Below are 16,139 nucleotides of genomic sequence, written 5' to 3'. Positions count from 1 at the left end.
TCTAAAGCAAATGGCAGGAACACAAAGGAAGCAAAGCCCAGAACTCAGGTTTGGGAACATTCCAGACAGCATCATTCAGAGCAGAACAATTAATTTCACACCAGGATCCCAGCTCAGAATCCTCACCTGCTGTGGAAGCCTCCCATAGAAGGGATGGCAGGTAGATTTCAGTCTGGCTTCCCTGGAGCTGGGTGTGAGAAGGCAAACAACAAACAAAAGACAGGGATGAAAGGCCCTAGGTGCTGACTTGGTGTCTGCAGACAGGAGCTTCTGATCTGCACCAGGTCCGAGACGAGTCACTTCTCCTCTACAAGTCTCCTTCTCCCAAGGTTGTGTCCTCTGGGCTCTGTCAGGAGAAGGCACTGAGCTGGTGGCTTAGGGTTGGGTGTTAGCTTCCTCCTCCTGGCTGATTGGGGAGGGAGGGAGGGAGAGAGAACAGCCTGAGCCAAAACACCCCTGAAATGCCTTTCTATCAAGAGAATGCACCCAGCACCCATTCCCAGGGTGCTTCACCTAAACAATAAACCCAGGGTCCAGGACAAAGGGCGAGTGTGGACGTGGGGGCCACAGCAGGCCTCCCTCTTCCTGTGATCATCTGTCAGCAGGAAAGGCCGTCTTGACCCCAAGGAGTCACTTCCACAGGTGACTCCTGGGCTGGCCTGCCTTGGGAGCAACAGCCGTGGGTGAAGAAAACCTCAGAAACCATTCTGAGTTGGTGGAACCAGGATGAAACCAGGGGCTTGAGCACTGGTGAGAGGGTGCCCCACAGAGAGAAATGGCACTGCCAGGGGAGCAAAGTAAGCTCAGCGGGGATGAGGTCCAGGGGAGGGGGGCAGAGAGTGGGCCCATCTGAACTGGTCAGGGCCCTGACACCTCCCACGCCTTCCCTTCCCTCCCGGTGCCGTGTTAGGGATTTGCGTTCCTTGGCTACATAACATGCCTAAAGGTTAAAGGGACCCCAAAGAGCATTTTATCTCACCCTTTCTTTTACAGCAAAAAAAAGGAAAGTGAGACCCCCTAAAATTTGGTTTCTTTCCCAAGGACTCATTGCTGGCTGGAGGGAGGGCTGTGAGGAGAAGTGGATCTCCAGGCTGGCGGGCAGGACTCTGTCCTCGACCCCACTCAGATGCTGTAGGAAGTTGTGGAGCCAATGCTGAATGGAGCTGGAGGGCAGCCAAGTCTAGAAGGACAGGAAAAAACATGTCAGAATGATATCAGATGAAGTCACAAATACTAACGCCAGCATCTTGGAGGCAGGCAAAAGATGGAACGAGGCTGGGATTGGATGAGGAAGGGCACATTCCAAAGAGTTCTTTATACATCAAGGGCAAGGTGATTCATTTGCTCAGGCCTCTAGTGTAGTGTTCATCATGATAGAGCGTAAGCTCTGCATGTGCAATGGTTGCTCTCTCTAGCGTGTGAGTTCCTGAGGACAGGCGCTCCGTAGTATTTATCCTTAGATCCATGACACAGCACCTGGCTCAGTAAATGTCTGGTAAAGGAATGAATGAGTGAGTGAATGCACGTCAGTAGGGCTGATGGGCAGGACCATTGGAGCTCCACCCTTGGCTCTGTCATATACAACTTATAAATCTAGGGCAAGAGACTTGGAAATGAGGATGATAACAGTCCTCACTTCCTAGGGCTGTGTGAGCTCAGGCAACTGAGTGTTCAACAGATATTAGCTATTTTTGTGATGACTGTTTTTAGGAAGCAGAACCAAAGGGGAAGTCAAATTGGTGCACCTGGGGAATGGCAGGCCCAGCAGTGAGAGGGTTAGTCTTTGGCATGTTGTGAGTCCAAGCAAGCTTGTCTCGGTTTCCCTCATCCTCACTTTTCCTCTTCCCAACCACTGTCATTTTTGGAATCCACCTGATCTTTAATTGAAGGTCGAGGCAAATTTGGCCCATCTGTAGTGTATGCTGCCGTATAAATCCTTGCTTTAGAGGACAACATAGGTGATAAGCACCTCTGCTTTTATGAATCTGTAAAGGTGGCATTTCAGACTCCATGGCACCCGGGAGGAGCAAGTCATCTGGGGCCTTGGCCTTCTTGTGTCTGATCACACACATGAAGGACAGCTGCCCCTTGCACCTGCTCCTAAGGGCCATCTCGAACAGGGTAACAGAATAGGCCAGTGAAAGCCATTCTCCCCCTTCTGACCACTCTCCTCTTAGCAGGACAAGGTGAGAAGGGAGCAGAAGGCGTGTAGGCTGAGAACGCTCCAGCACACGGTGCACGGCCAGGGCACAGTGCCAGCCCTCCCGAGCAAGGTCAACTCAGAGTGGGGGAGAATTAATGGTGAACGAACACCTTCCATTTGACAAGGACTGTGCTAGGCACTTTGCCCAAGCTGAGGCCAAGAAGTGATCTGACATTGGTCACACTTCTTTGCGATCTTCCTTGCCCCGTCTTTTGGCCTGCCCAGCCGGCCTTCAGTCTTGTGGGACTGACCATCTTGCAGGAGGCACGTTGTTGATCCAAGTGAGCAGCAGCATCAGAGGCCTTGGGGCTAGCCCAGGCCTCTCCAAGCCTGTTTTGTCATCTGCAGCAGGAGGAGGTTGGACAGGACAATATCCGTGGCCTGTTTGAGCTGCCACAGAACGTGGCTCTCCTCTGTCCCTGGCCAGATGCCTGCCTCTTCTCCTGTTCTTCCATAGCCTGTTTTTCCAGGTTATCCTGGTTCTGGAGCCCAGAGCCCCATGTCTGACTGAGGAATCCAACCTGAAGCTGTACCCTCAGGCTTCTTGGTCCCAGCAGGGAAACACCATGACTCTGGGTTCTCACTGAATGAAGCCTTCCTCCTCCCCGCAGCCCGGGCTCCACCTTTGTGGTCTGATCTCCTGGGTGGGAGCCCTGCTTTTACCCCTGCCCAGCATGGCACCCCACATCCCCACTCCAAGCTCTGTTTTCTGTCCATAATCACCAACTACGTTCTGAAATGCCCATTGCAATAACTGACCTAGAGATGTTTGTGGAAACTGTGGAAATTGAGGGCTGAGAAAAGTTTATGTAGATTCCAAAGGAGCTGTTAAAACAGTAAACTTTATTTAAAGGGAGACCCAACACACCTACCCTGGAAATGGCTCAAGTTTGTCAATGAAACAGAGATACAGAGAGATTTCAATTCTCTATCCACTCAACCAGTTAGAGAGTTCTCAGGTTCACAGCACTGGGCCAGGCTCTACAGGGACCGTAAAGATGAATAAGACACAGGTGCTACCCAAAAAATCTTATATGCTAGGAACCTAAGGCAAGCATCCACTAATTCTAATACATTGCCAAATGTAAGATCCATGAAAGAAGTTCAGGAGAGAGAGAGCATAACAGGTGGAGAGAATTTGGGGCTTTTCAGAATAGATACACGCATGCTACACAGATTTACATGTGTAGTATGTGTTCCTGATGCTGGAGTAACTTAAGTAAAAGCAAAGAGATAGGACATAATGAGACAAATCCAGGGAAAGCATATAACACCTTTTGGTCATGCATAGGGGTATGAAAGCAAATCACCAGGCAGAAAATGAGAATGACACATTACAGCTAAATCAATCAGGGCCCCGATTGCCAGCCCTATAGGTTCATAGATGTTCTTCAGCATCTGATAGAGTTGGTGAACATTTCAGAGGAGGTCAGATCTCTATTTTAGAAAGATGATTTGGCAGACGTGCTCAGGATGGGATTGGCAAGAAGGGATAAGGGAGGGAGGGAATTAAGAAAAGCAAGAAAAGCCACGGAGGACAGGGGCAAGTAAGGAGAGCAGGGAGGAAAATATTTCTTTTACTTCCCCTGATATCTTATCGGCCAGAGCCAGGTCACATGGCCATCTCTGGCTGCAAAGGAGGCTGGGAAAGCAAGCATCTGGATTTTCTGCTTCTTTCGTGGTAAGAAGGAGGCAGCAGTTGGGAACGGCCGTGGGGTAGGCAGCCAGCAGTGTCTGGTCACAAACAGGCCAAGTAACAGCCCTTGGGAGATGAGGACCTGAACCAGGGCTATGGCGGCAAGGAGGAAAGAGAGGAAAAGAATTCGAGGTTCTGTGGACATAAAATTGGCAGGACTTTGTAACTGAAGAGATACAAGGGATTAGGAAAAAGGAGGAGTCCTAGATCAGCCTGGATTTCAAGCCTTGGTGACTTGGAGAGGGTCATGAATGAGCAGAAGCAGGGAAGTCAAAGGAAGAAAGGGAATTGTGTGGGGTTCGGGGGGACACATTGAGTGTGAGGTGCCGGGGGGACACTCGGACAGAGACATCCAGGGAACACAGAACTCACTGGAGTTTGGTTGGGCTCAGGAGAAGGACCCTCTGCCAGAGTCCATCTATTTAGGTGCTAAAGGGATACACAGAGTGGACTGAATGGAGGCAAATGAAAGGGCTTCCTGGAGGTGGTGGGTTGGAAACAGAGCTCTGAAAAAGGAAAGGCCATGGATTTACAGAAGAGAAACAGGGAGGCAGGTCATGTCAATGGGAAGTATGTGTGCAAAGCCAGGAAAGGAGCACGGAAGGCAGACCCTCAGCTGCTGGGGAGTGCTAACTCACTGAGGAGATGAAGACAAACTGGACGGGTGAGACTTGGCAAAGGGCGGAGTGGAAAAGGTGTTGCCAGAGAGGTTCACACGTACAGTGAGGTGTCTGGATTTCATAACACAGGTGAGAGAGAGTCAGTGACTTTTCTTGAACTGGAGAGGATGACAAAGTGAGGGAAATAATCCATCTTGCGGATACTCCCAGGGCCTCTTGCTTAACATAAAGACTTCCTCACTTTGGAAAAATAGAATCCTCTTACACTGTGTTGATCTTCAGAGTTTAAAAACATTTTCATCTTCACTGTTATCACATTTCTGAGGAGGCTAAGAAGGCTGATCCCCACTGCAGACCAAGAAACTGAGCTTCAAAGAAGCTAAAAATAACTTCCTTGATATATGAATGACCAAGAATACACATGAAAAGATGCTTAATTTCCAATAACTGCTTTGGAAATGCACATTGTAACTGCAGAGAATTATCACTACATCCCACTATAATGGCTAAAATGAAAAAGACTGCCAACACCAAGTGTGGACAAGGATGTTGAGTAACTAGAACTCTCACATATCAATGGTGGGAGTGTGAAAGGGTACAACCACTTTGGAGAAGTTTGGCAGTTTTTATTAAGTTAAGCATACCCTTACCATTGACTAAACAATTCCCCTTCTCGATATTTATCTTAGGGAAATGAAAACATACATCCACGCAAAGACATGCAATAGTCCAAACTGGAAAATAAAGCACAGATGTCCATCTACAGGTGAATATAGATTTCAGGCCTTTGCATACACTGGAATACTCCTTGGCAATAAAGAGGGACAAACTGCAGATACACATGACAACACGGATGAATCTCAATAACATGCTTAGAGAGAGAAGCCAGGCACAACGAGTACATATTGTATGATTCCATGTATACAAAATTCTAAAACAGGCCAAACTAATTTATAGTGAGAGAAAACAGATCAGTGGTTTCCTGTGGCCATGGGGGAGGGAGAGATTTGGGGAATGATAGAAATGTTCTATATCTTGATGGGGTGGTGTTTTGCTTGGGTATATATATGTATATATATTTTTCAAAACGTGTTGAACTGAACACTCAAAATGGGTGCTTTTGTATGTAAGTTCTATCACAGTAAAGTTGATTCAAAAAGCAAAAGAAAAGTAACTTGCTTGCAGTCCCCCAGCTACTGAGTGGAATAGCTCGGACGACACACCCACCCTGTGCTGTTCCTGCTGCTCTGGGCTGGTGGGGTAGGCTGTGGGTGGGGCCTGTATGCATCAACTCTGGTGGGCTGGCTGGGAGTAAGGGGCAGATGGGTGGGCCCTAGACCTGGGGCCTCAGGGGAAAGCTAAATCAGTCAAGGGGAGCATAAACAGAAACCAGCAAGAGAGTCACCATAACCCCTGTCAACAGCAAGTGGGCTGCAGTGAAGGTGGTGGGTGGGACAGAGGGAAGTGGGAGGGTCACTGCCAGGGCTGTGAGCCGAGACAGAGAGAAGCAGTGAGCTACAGGAGCAAGCGGTGAGACAGAGCGAAGTAGTGAGCTGCAGGAGCAAACAGTGGCCAGTGGACACGGAGTTGAGTCCTCCTGGAATGATCAAGATGTCCCGCAGAGGTGATTAGACTTCAAGGGACACCCCAAATGGAGGAAGCAGCTTCTCTTTTGGGAGGCTGGATCCAAACTGCTGCCTGGTTTCCCCAAAGAGGGCAGACCCAGGTCCCTGTGAACTGGGTTTGTGTGCCAAGGTCAAGGGGCTGAGGGAACAGCACGGTGTTCCCCTGAGGTGTCCCCTCTCTGCATGGCCCTCTCCCGTGCAGGGGGCTTGGTTTCACTGGGCTCCTGGAAGCCCCTGGTGGACCTGGGAGAGCCGCTCGGATCTCTGGGGAGGGCCGCTGCTGTTGGATGGTTCCACTGCTTCTCCACACAATGGACCTTCCCTGGAGGACACTATCCTAAAAGCTAAGCTGGTTCATCGATTTTTTTTTTTTTTTTAAGTAAAATGATGGCAGCTTCGCTCTCTTTTACATTCCTGGACCCACCTTAGTTAATGTACAGCCCACCCTTCTTTCCACTGAAATGGGCTTTAGTAATCCTCCCAACCCTATTAGCTTGGTGGCCAGGGTGCTGCCCTCCAGGGGCAGGTGGAGCAGGGTGGTGGCAGTCTGGTGGCACATTTATTTTCATTGCTCCTTTTTAAAGATATTTACTAGCAATAACTTCACCTCCCTGGGTCTCAGTAAAATGAGGACAGTGGGCTAGACAGAATCCCAGATGCTCTCCAGAGGTCTTTCCTGGCTCTATAACCCAGACTTTGTCACTGTGAGGGTCGGCGCTGGGCACACAGCAGCCAAGTGTGAGTGGGTGGTCTGCCAATGCCCTGGCTGGCCACCGTGCACTCATTAAGCACCAATAGTGTACCACACAGCATACTGGGGACATGCTGCAGAGAAACTTCAAATAGCAGGGCTCCTTCTCTGGGGAACCTTATGTTCTGGTTAAAACAGAACATCCTTAGGCAAATATTTCAGAATAATTATAAGGGAGAAAAATATACATTAATAAACACTCATCAAAGGTCTTTGACAACAAAGATCTTTGCCACCACGCACAAGTGTGAGGTGTGCTGTCGTTATTAAGGAGATGAAATTAGTTCAACCATGTAATTATGTCTGGGATCATAGCACTTATGCAGGAGAGCTACTTGGCACATAATATAATAATATTGGCCCAGATAGGGCCTTCTCATGGCTCAGTATAGCCAGGCATTAACTTTGCTATCCTTATAAGAAATTTTAGGTGAGTTCTATCTCAGTACAGCAGACCATGATGGCACTAAAAGGCGAGGTATAGAGAAATAAACACCCAGAGACAATTGTCACCCTGGTCACCAACACTTAGCTGTTATAAATATGTCTAAAATGTCATCTTATTAGCAGTCTGGATCAGACCCCTGCCCTGTAAATCTCCCACCTGGTGTGGACTCGATCCCCAGGCTCTGGGCTCTGCCAGCTCTGCCTGGGGTCAGAGACTCACAGCTACGCGTCCCTAATGGAGAAGACCCCTGCCACGTCTGCTCTTGGCTAATGGGGGAAAGCCCTTGAATAACTTCTCCAAGTTACCTGCTCTCAGCAACTGCTTCCATGGAAGGACTGAAGCCAACAAGAGGGGAAAGTTCCCGAGGAGCATCTGCCATGGAGACGTTTTCAGGAACATTCCCTTACTCTTCTCTATTTTCTTCTTTTGAATGACTTCAATCCAAGCAACCACTACTTTCATAACCACATCTGGTACAAAACATGCAGTTACGAAATCTCAGCTTCCACTAGAAACAACTAATTTATAATCCAATACAGAAATAAGACATTTTAACGATCAGTATGCGGCAAGGATATATATTGGCCCACACCAGAAATTACATGTTCAATTGATTTGTTATGTCTTTGGACTTCTTTTCCATATTTTTCTCCTTACAAAAGTTCCATGAAAACATAGTTACCTTACTTAAATAAATGAAAAATTGTATTTATTGAGAACTATGATTTAACTAGCTACATTTCAATTTCTTACTTGACTTCTAGCTATACTCAACATTGAATATGTGAACATTCTCATTATGTATAATGTTTTCCTTTTTTAACATTTTAATTTTCATTAAAAAAATTTTTATTGTGAAAATAGATGCAACACAAAGTTTCCAATTTTAACCACTTTAAAGAATACAATCCAGTGCTATTAATTACATTCACGATGTTGTGCTACCATCACCATCTTCTTCTTAAATTTAAGTGGGTGTATAAGGAGTTCTTGAGATCTGTCTTATATTTAAGACTTTTAAAATGTGGCTAAAGGAACGGAGAGCAGGTGGGCAGTAACAACACCTCCGCTTAAAGCAAGAATAATGGGCTTCGTGTTTAGAGTGTCTCCAATGAGTCTGGGCACCGTCCTAAGTGCTTTACATTTTTAGTTCATTGAAACTTACCATGATGTTAAGGTAGAGGTAATATTCTCAAGCCTCTTTTACAGATGAGGAGTAAATAATGCAAATTCACTCAAACTTACACTTCTAGTGAGTGCTGCAGCCAGAATTTGAACCCAGGCAGTTGAGCGCACCATCCCGAAGGCTGGGGCTGCCGTTCCATCTTCTCGCATCTGCCCCGGGAGGGCAGGCCCAGCTCCTGGTTCTCAGGGCTGAGGGACAGAACGGCACTGGCAGCAGCAGAGGGAGATGGAGCCAAGGGGAGGAGGGGAAGAGGGAGGAGGAGGAGGGGAAGGAGGAGGCCTGCTACTCCTCTGTTTTGGGGCACACACATACCTTGCTGATTAGCAACCATGAGAAAGGAAACACACAGTGAGGGCACTTGACAGCTTAATGGGGTTTTAGAAAAATACACATCTATATTTTAAAACTTTTTTTTTCCATTCGAACATTTTTAGCTTCAAGTTCTGGACTGAAATAGCAACTGCCTTAGATAAATCTTCACCCTTAGGCTCCCACGTTTGGAAAAGTTCTTGGCCCAGACTGGGGAGCTTTCAGAGAGAGAGAGGGATGGAGAGAATAAGCTGAGCACAGCACGTGACACACAGCAAGTGCTTACTTGATTCTGGGTAGATTGATGGATGGATGGATGGGTGGGTGGATGGAAGGATGGCAGAGAGAAAGGGTATGGAGGGGAAGAAAGAAAACATGTTTATCCATGAGATTCTCCTGAGAAATTAGTAGACCCTTCTGGAGAGATACTCTCACCCTGCCTGCCAGTGACCAAATTCAGGATCCCAGTTAGAGGACTGACAGTCTTCCTGTAGCCACAAGGGCCTGGCCTCTTAGATGCAGTTTAAGCCCAGCCTGGAGATAGAAGGTCCTTCCGAGTTCCATTCCCATCTTCCAACCCCATCCAGCCCCTTCTCCTGAATACATCTTCTGACCACTCTTCTGACTAAACAGCCTGTGGTGGATTCCATAGTTAGGCTTGATCGACATGCCCTGCAAACCCCTTCTGCTTTGCCTTGCTCTACTACAGAGAGTGGAAAGACAAATTCTCAAATTCTCACCTTCCCTTGCAAGTAAGCTACCAGGTGATACCTTTCTGGCTGATTCAAAGTAGGCAGATGTCTTAGAGGAGGGCTTCCCACCAAAATAAATGGCCAAAGAACTAGCCATCATTTCTTCCTCCTTTACTGCCTGGAACTCTGACACCATGTTTGGAGTTGCAGCAACCATCTGTGACTTAGAGGACAAAAGTCTTGAGCTAAGGATTCCAGACCAGGAGGATAGAAGTTGGTTCGCCAATGGTCTGTTTCAACTGCCACAGCAGCTCTGGGCTCTCCACCTCTGGACTTCTGGTTATATGAGAAAGGTGAGCCCTGCACTTGTGTGAGCCTCTAGAGTAGGCTGTTCTACCTGGTGCTCTACCCAGATCACGCATTTCAGGCCTCCAGGTATTCAGCTCTCACTGCCCGAAATGCCATCCCCTACCTGTTCTGCCCAGCAGTCTCTGCAGACTTCCCTGATCCCCTCCGCTCCCCTCCAGTCTGCTCCCCCTTTTGTGTGCCCATATCACCCTGATATAGGACCCTGATAGCATTTAGCACTGTGCTTGTTTACGGATGTTTCTTCACTAGACAGTAGATACTAATTGAACATTTGAAACATAGAATTACGTTGGAAGTACCTGGAGCATGACTGAGCAGTACGTTGGCTTAAATGTCCCACTCTACTCAGAGTGTTTAATTCCTTTCTGTCTTTGGGCTCCATCCCCTCAATCTAAAGGAATGCTCAGGTCTCCTCAATCTTTGAAAAAAGAAAAAGGAAAGGATTGTTTGCTCTTGCTTCCCCTTTGAGCTGCCTACTCTCTCTACCCTTGCACTCTGAGAAACTCTACCTGGTTTTTCCCCTATAGGGAATGTGGCGAAATTGTCTGGGTCTAATCTGATCTCTACCACTTACTACCTGTGCACTTCTGGACAATGTGTTTCAACTGCTGGGTCTTCATCTGTAAAACGAGGACAATTACCTCTATCTTACAGGGGAGGAGGGAGAATTTAGCACAGTGATGTATGCAGAGTGCATGGCATAGAGAAGACATTGATAAATATTAGTTCACCTGTCATTCTGATGGCTTTGATTGCTTCCTTCTTTCCATCTTTCCTTCCTTTATTCCTTCCATATTCCTCCAACCCTCTGTCCCTGCCTTCCGTTTTCTTTCAGCATCGTTTGTTGAGTACATTCTAGGTACAGAGCTAATTTGAGAGCTTCAACGTTGAATTAGGCATGATTCTCACTCTTGATTGGGTTCCCTCTTTCCTCCACTCCCTCCCCAAGGTTTAATCCTTGGTCATATTCACTTCCTGTATGTTGTTTCTCAAAAAGTCCATGCACTTTCGCAACTTCAGGCTTCATCTCTTAGCGAATCAATCACTCCCAATTTACAAATCTAGTGTTGACCTTTCTCCTGACTTTCATGCCCCGTTTCTCTGCAGACATCTCTCCCTGGAAGTCAAACAGCCAGCTGCAGTCTCTTTTTTGTCAAAGCAGGAGAACACTTGATAAACATATGTATCTGTCCAATATCCCTGAGGGCTAATGAGGGACAAGCATGATGAACAGCACCACCCTCCTCAAATAATGCCAGTTATTAAACCATAGCACGCTCTCTCTTTCTTAACAACATTGACCTAAAATTGATAAGGCATTTGGTTTCGATGCTGTGAACAAACCAGCACAATTGAGCCTCTTGTCAATATTGGAAAAGTTGGCTCCCAGCAAGAAGGAAGCTAGAAATGAGGCAGAGCTGAGCCTGCACTCACGGCCTTGGCAGCCGACTCTGGGAACTCTAGGTTGCAACCTTCCCAGAGTTCCATCATTTTGCACAGAGGGAATACATTTATCCCTTCCCTTAGGGGTGAGCCTTGAAACACCTCCCCTGCATCCCCACTTGGGTTTTCTCTAAGAGCCTAGCTTGCTCCAGTCAGTCCCAGTTTTCTGCAGCAATAACCCTGGAGTCATCACAAGGTGCATGGTGGAGACTTTCTACGGAAGCCTCACTCCCGTCCCCTAGGTCCTTCTCTCTTACAGAAGGACCATCCTTGCTGCCAGTCAGGGCCCTTGCTCAGCTCCCCCAATTGACCCACTGCAAAAGAGCAGAGGGCAGAAAATAACTCATGAGAACCAAAAACAAAACCCCATTGGAACCACAAATGGAAATGGCTTAGGCAAAAAGGGTCTTGAGATGCTTGGGCTATTAATAAAGACCCAGCCCTCTTCTCCCAGGAGCAGGGCTGGCCTGCTCATGGCCGGACATGTTTATTCTTGGGAAAGTCCCAACTTGCCAGATAAAATGTGCCCACGACCTTATTCACTCTCCAAGCCCCTGCGTGCACACACACACACACACACACACACACACAGACTTTTTGTCAATCAAGTCTTTCTATGCCACCTTACCTTTAACCCCTTGTAAGTCCAGGAAGAGAAGAAGGCACAAGAGCAAATGGTAGTAGGAGACCCAACTGTTACTAAATGCAAGGGTTTGGAGATTCCTGAGGACATGGTCTCTCCTCACTTGAACTGAGGTAGCTACGTCCTTGTATTTGTTCCTTATGACCCTGGGAACTGCCAGGACTTACACTGTAATACTATCAGGGATGAACACATACACCTGCTTACAGGTGTGTGAAAAAAAAATCTCTAGTAGTTTTCCCGCCGAATTGTCTGCTGCCAACAGCTTGAGTAAATTTGGGAGTTGACAGATTTATAATTTCCACGCCCAGCTCTCATTCCCACCGTCTCTCTCTTCCTCACCTCCACCCCCCATGACTACCACCATGTCCTGCTCCAGGATCATGGAAAAACCTTAGGGAATATTCTGGAATAGGCTGCATCAGAAGAGCCAGAACTTCTCAGCTCACATCCTGGAAAACAGCATGTGAACCAATTAGCACCTCTCAGCCATGAAGAAGTTCTGAGTCAATCTCCTAATTGAGGTTCTGGGAGTGAGAGGGGCCACCTAGACCCACTCATCCCCCTCACCACACCCCCACCTTCAGGCAGAGAAGGTGTCCTGCCATTGCATAGGTGAGGTCACTGATACAGAGAAAACCTCTACTTGGAGCAAACCAAAATAAGTCTGCACTAGCACTGGTTCCACTTGCTTCCTGAAAGTGCCACAGCCTTGGGGTTTGTTCTGGCTCTTCAGGACCCTCTAATTTCTGTCTGATACCCAGTCACCTCCTGATACCATCTGAGCCAAACTGGTGTGGGCAGTAGAGGCACAACTCCCAGATCCGCCATCCCAGCCACATTTAGCTTGGTCAAGAACCCCACGGTAAGCCTCTCTCAGTTTTATTTAGGAATAATGTGTTTTATTCATTGGCAGAGTCAGGAGATCAGGTGTCATCCAAACTCCCATGATGGTTGGGTTCATGTGTCAACTTGGCCAGGTAATGGTGCCCAGTTGTTTGGACAAGTCAGCACTGGCCTAATTGTTACTATGAGGACATTTCATGGACTTAAATCATCATTAAGTTGATTGCATCTATGGTTGATTATAGCCACACTCGACAAAGGAGATTGCCTTCAGCAAAGAGCGATGTTTCATCCAATCAGTTAAAGGCTTTAAAAGGAGAAATGATGATTTCGGCAATCAGAAGAGAGAATTTTCATCTCTACTTCAGCCAGCGGGCTTCTCCTGGGGAATTCATGGGAGTTCTCAGCTTGCAGCCTGCCCTATGGAATTTGGACTCGTGCATCTCCACTGTTGCATGAGACAATTTTATAAAATCTCATAATATTTACAGACCTCTCCTGTCGGTTCTGTTTCCCTAGAGAACCCTGACTAATGGACCCCTGATTCAGTGTGGAGAAGCAATGTGGGTTAGTGGGAACAGTGCCAGACTGGCTGTGGTCTAAGCTGCAGCCCTGCTTTTTATGAGTTGGATGGTAGACTTTGGGCCACACATACTACCTCTTGGAGCCTCAGTTTTCTTATCTTGATAACAGAGGTGATAAGGCCGCTGTGCAGGTTTGTCATGAAAGTTGCTTGAAAACTCCTAAGTGTCATGCAGATATTATTGTTAAACTCTGCACGCCTCTGGTAGCCAAGCAGACTACAGTAGCAACCCCTCTACTTTGCAGATGGTAGATGTCTGTTGTTCTCACCACCGAATCCCCAGGATTAGCACAGTTTTAAGCCCACAGTAGGATTAGAACACAATTTGTTACATAGATGAGCAATGTGCTCAGATCAACCTGTTCTTTCAATAGCCAGGTGTCTTTCAGACTAAAGCCGATGGTTTACGCAGTGTTGGTTGGGCTTCTGTGGCCTGGAGTGGAAGAAGATTCCAGCTTTGGTTCTGAGCTGGCCATTTAGAGCAGAAATGTCAGACAAGGCTGCTTAGTGTGGGTTTAGGTCGAGCCACCTCTCAAGTGCCAGAAGCACCTGGGCCAAGTAAGCAGGGAGTCCCTGGAGTGGGCACTGCCATGGTGACATTTCTCAGGTGCCAGGAGCATGTCTCCATTTGCCTTATTCAGTGTGCACAGTCACCAGTGGGGTCGGTGCTCTAAGGCAGGGACACTGGGCTTTAGATGAGTTAAATAACTTGCCAAGGTCACCCAGCTAGGAGATACCAGGATTTGGAGCCCAGACTCTCCGCTTTTACAGCACTTGCTCTTTAACTGCTGTGCCCCTCATGGGCCACACTGCAGAACCAAAGAATCAATTGCAGAATCACAGATTGCAGGGCTCCATGGACCCAGCCCAGACACCTCATTTTGGGCGTGAGGCCCAGAGACATGCACAGGTTAGTGCACAGGCAGGGCCGAAAACCCAGGTCCTCTCTGCAAATCTGCCCTTTCTGCAGACCTCCCCCTTTCTTCTCAGTTCTGGTTATTGTAGCTAGACTCCTACCACCCACCTTCTCACTCCCCCAAGGTCCTTTCCAAGGCAAGAAAAATAGCTTCAAAGGGACTGAGATTTAACATGGTCCCAAGCACACTACATCTCTGCTAGAGATTGAAAAGATGATTCATTCACACCACAAGCACCCGGCAACCTCAATACTTTAATAAATGAGTTGCTGTGGGGACTGGTAAAAACTTCCAATCCTGAAAGCTTTAAAATATATACAGGTTTGCTTCATCAGGGTCAGCTGGGACCAAAGTGGAAGAGATAGGGATGGATTGACTCTGGGTTCATCAGATTCCACATCCTCCTGGTGTAACAAATAGTTTGTGACACCCCCTTTATCATCATGGAATGAAATTCATAAAAATATGAACTACCCACACACAAATTTCAAAAACCAATTTAATGCCTTAATAATAAGACAAAAGGAGAAATAACAGGAAAGCAATTTACACACATATATGCAAATATATACATGCATACACATTCAATCATATATTTAATATTTAAATGCCCAACACCACTGCATCAAAAGACATAATGAGAGATGTTTGGCTCTCTATTTAGAATCACTGTGAAAGCAATATCTACACAGACTGATATTGATGTGTTATTGTCTTGGTGATTCTAATACCAGGAGAGGGGCTGTCATCAATGATGTGATTTTCCAAAGCCATGAACAACTTTTAGTAAAATGCTGATTGAAATAACGTACACCTTCCCCTCAATGTTCACAGTGGTTGTATTTCTGGAAAATTCAATATATATTAAAACCATGCAAAAATACTTTGTGTTTCAAAGGAGAGTCTAAAGTTGTATCTAATGGTGCCTAAGAGTCTCCCCCTGAGTACCTCTTTGTTGCTCAGATGTGGCCCTCTCTCTCTCTAACTGAGCCATCTCGGCAGGTGAACTCGCTGCCCTCCCCCCTACGTGGGACCTGACTCCCAGGGGTGTAAATCTCCCTGGCAATGCAGATTATGACTCCCGGGGATGAATGTGGACCTGGCATCGTGGGACTGAGAGTATCTTCTTGACCAAAAGGGGGATGCAAAATGAGACGAAATAGTTTCAGTGGCTGAGAGATTCCAAATGGAGTCGAGAGGTCACTCTGGTGGACATTCTTATGCACTATATAGATAACACCTCTTAGGCTTTAATGTATTGGAATAGCTAGAAGTAAATACCTGAAACTACCAAACTCCAACCCAGCAGTCTGGACTCCTGAAGACAATTATATAATAATGTAGAGTACAAGGGGTGACAGTGTGATTGTGAAGACCTTGTGGATCAGACCCCCTTTATCTAGTGTATGGATGAGTGGAGGAATGGGGACAAAAACTAAAGGACAAATGGGGTGGGATGGGGGGATGATTTGGGTGTTTTTTTTTTCACTTTTATTTTTTATTCTTGTTGTGGTTCTTTCTGATGTAAGGAAAATGTTCAGAGATAGATTGTGGTGATGAACGCATAACTATGTTATCATACTGTGGACAGTGGATTGTATATCATGGATGATTGTATGGTGTGTGAATGTATTTCAATAAAACTGAATTTAATTAAAAAAAATACTTTGTGTTTAAAGGTAATGTGGATTTAGATGTTCTAGGACTCAGAAAACTCCAGCCAGAGCTTTCAATACATGGATGTCTGGAGAAATGCTGAAAAGACACAGGTGGGATAGAGAATGAATGATTCTTCACAGCACAGAACT

At 46.7% G+C, this 16,139-nt stretch overlaps 1 long non-coding RNA gene across 1 annotated transcript; it reads right to left on the bottom strand.

Moving 5' to 3' along the window:
* Positions 1–255: 255 nt before the first annotated feature.
* On the bottom strand, positions 256–7,744 carry LOC119512011. Its single transcript, XR_005212307.1, has 3 exons — positions 7,649–7,744; positions 980–1,180; positions 256–406 (listed from the first exon to the last, which is right to left on the bottom strand). It is a non-coding gene; the product is annotated as an uncharacterized LOC119512011 (long non-coding RNA).
* Positions 7,745–16,139: the final 8,395 nt, after the last annotated feature.

This window comes from Choloepus didactylus, chromosome 17 (genome assembly GCF_015220235.1).
Source record: "Choloepus didactylus isolate mChoDid1 chromosome 17, mChoDid1.pri, whole genome shotgun sequence".
In the NCBI taxonomy this organism is placed as follows: domain Eukaryota; kingdom Metazoa; phylum Chordata; class Mammalia; order Pilosa; family Megalonychidae; genus Choloepus; species Choloepus didactylus.
The sequence above is the reverse complement of the archived record's forward strand: the minus strand, read 5'-3'. Positions and strand labels throughout refer to the sequence as shown.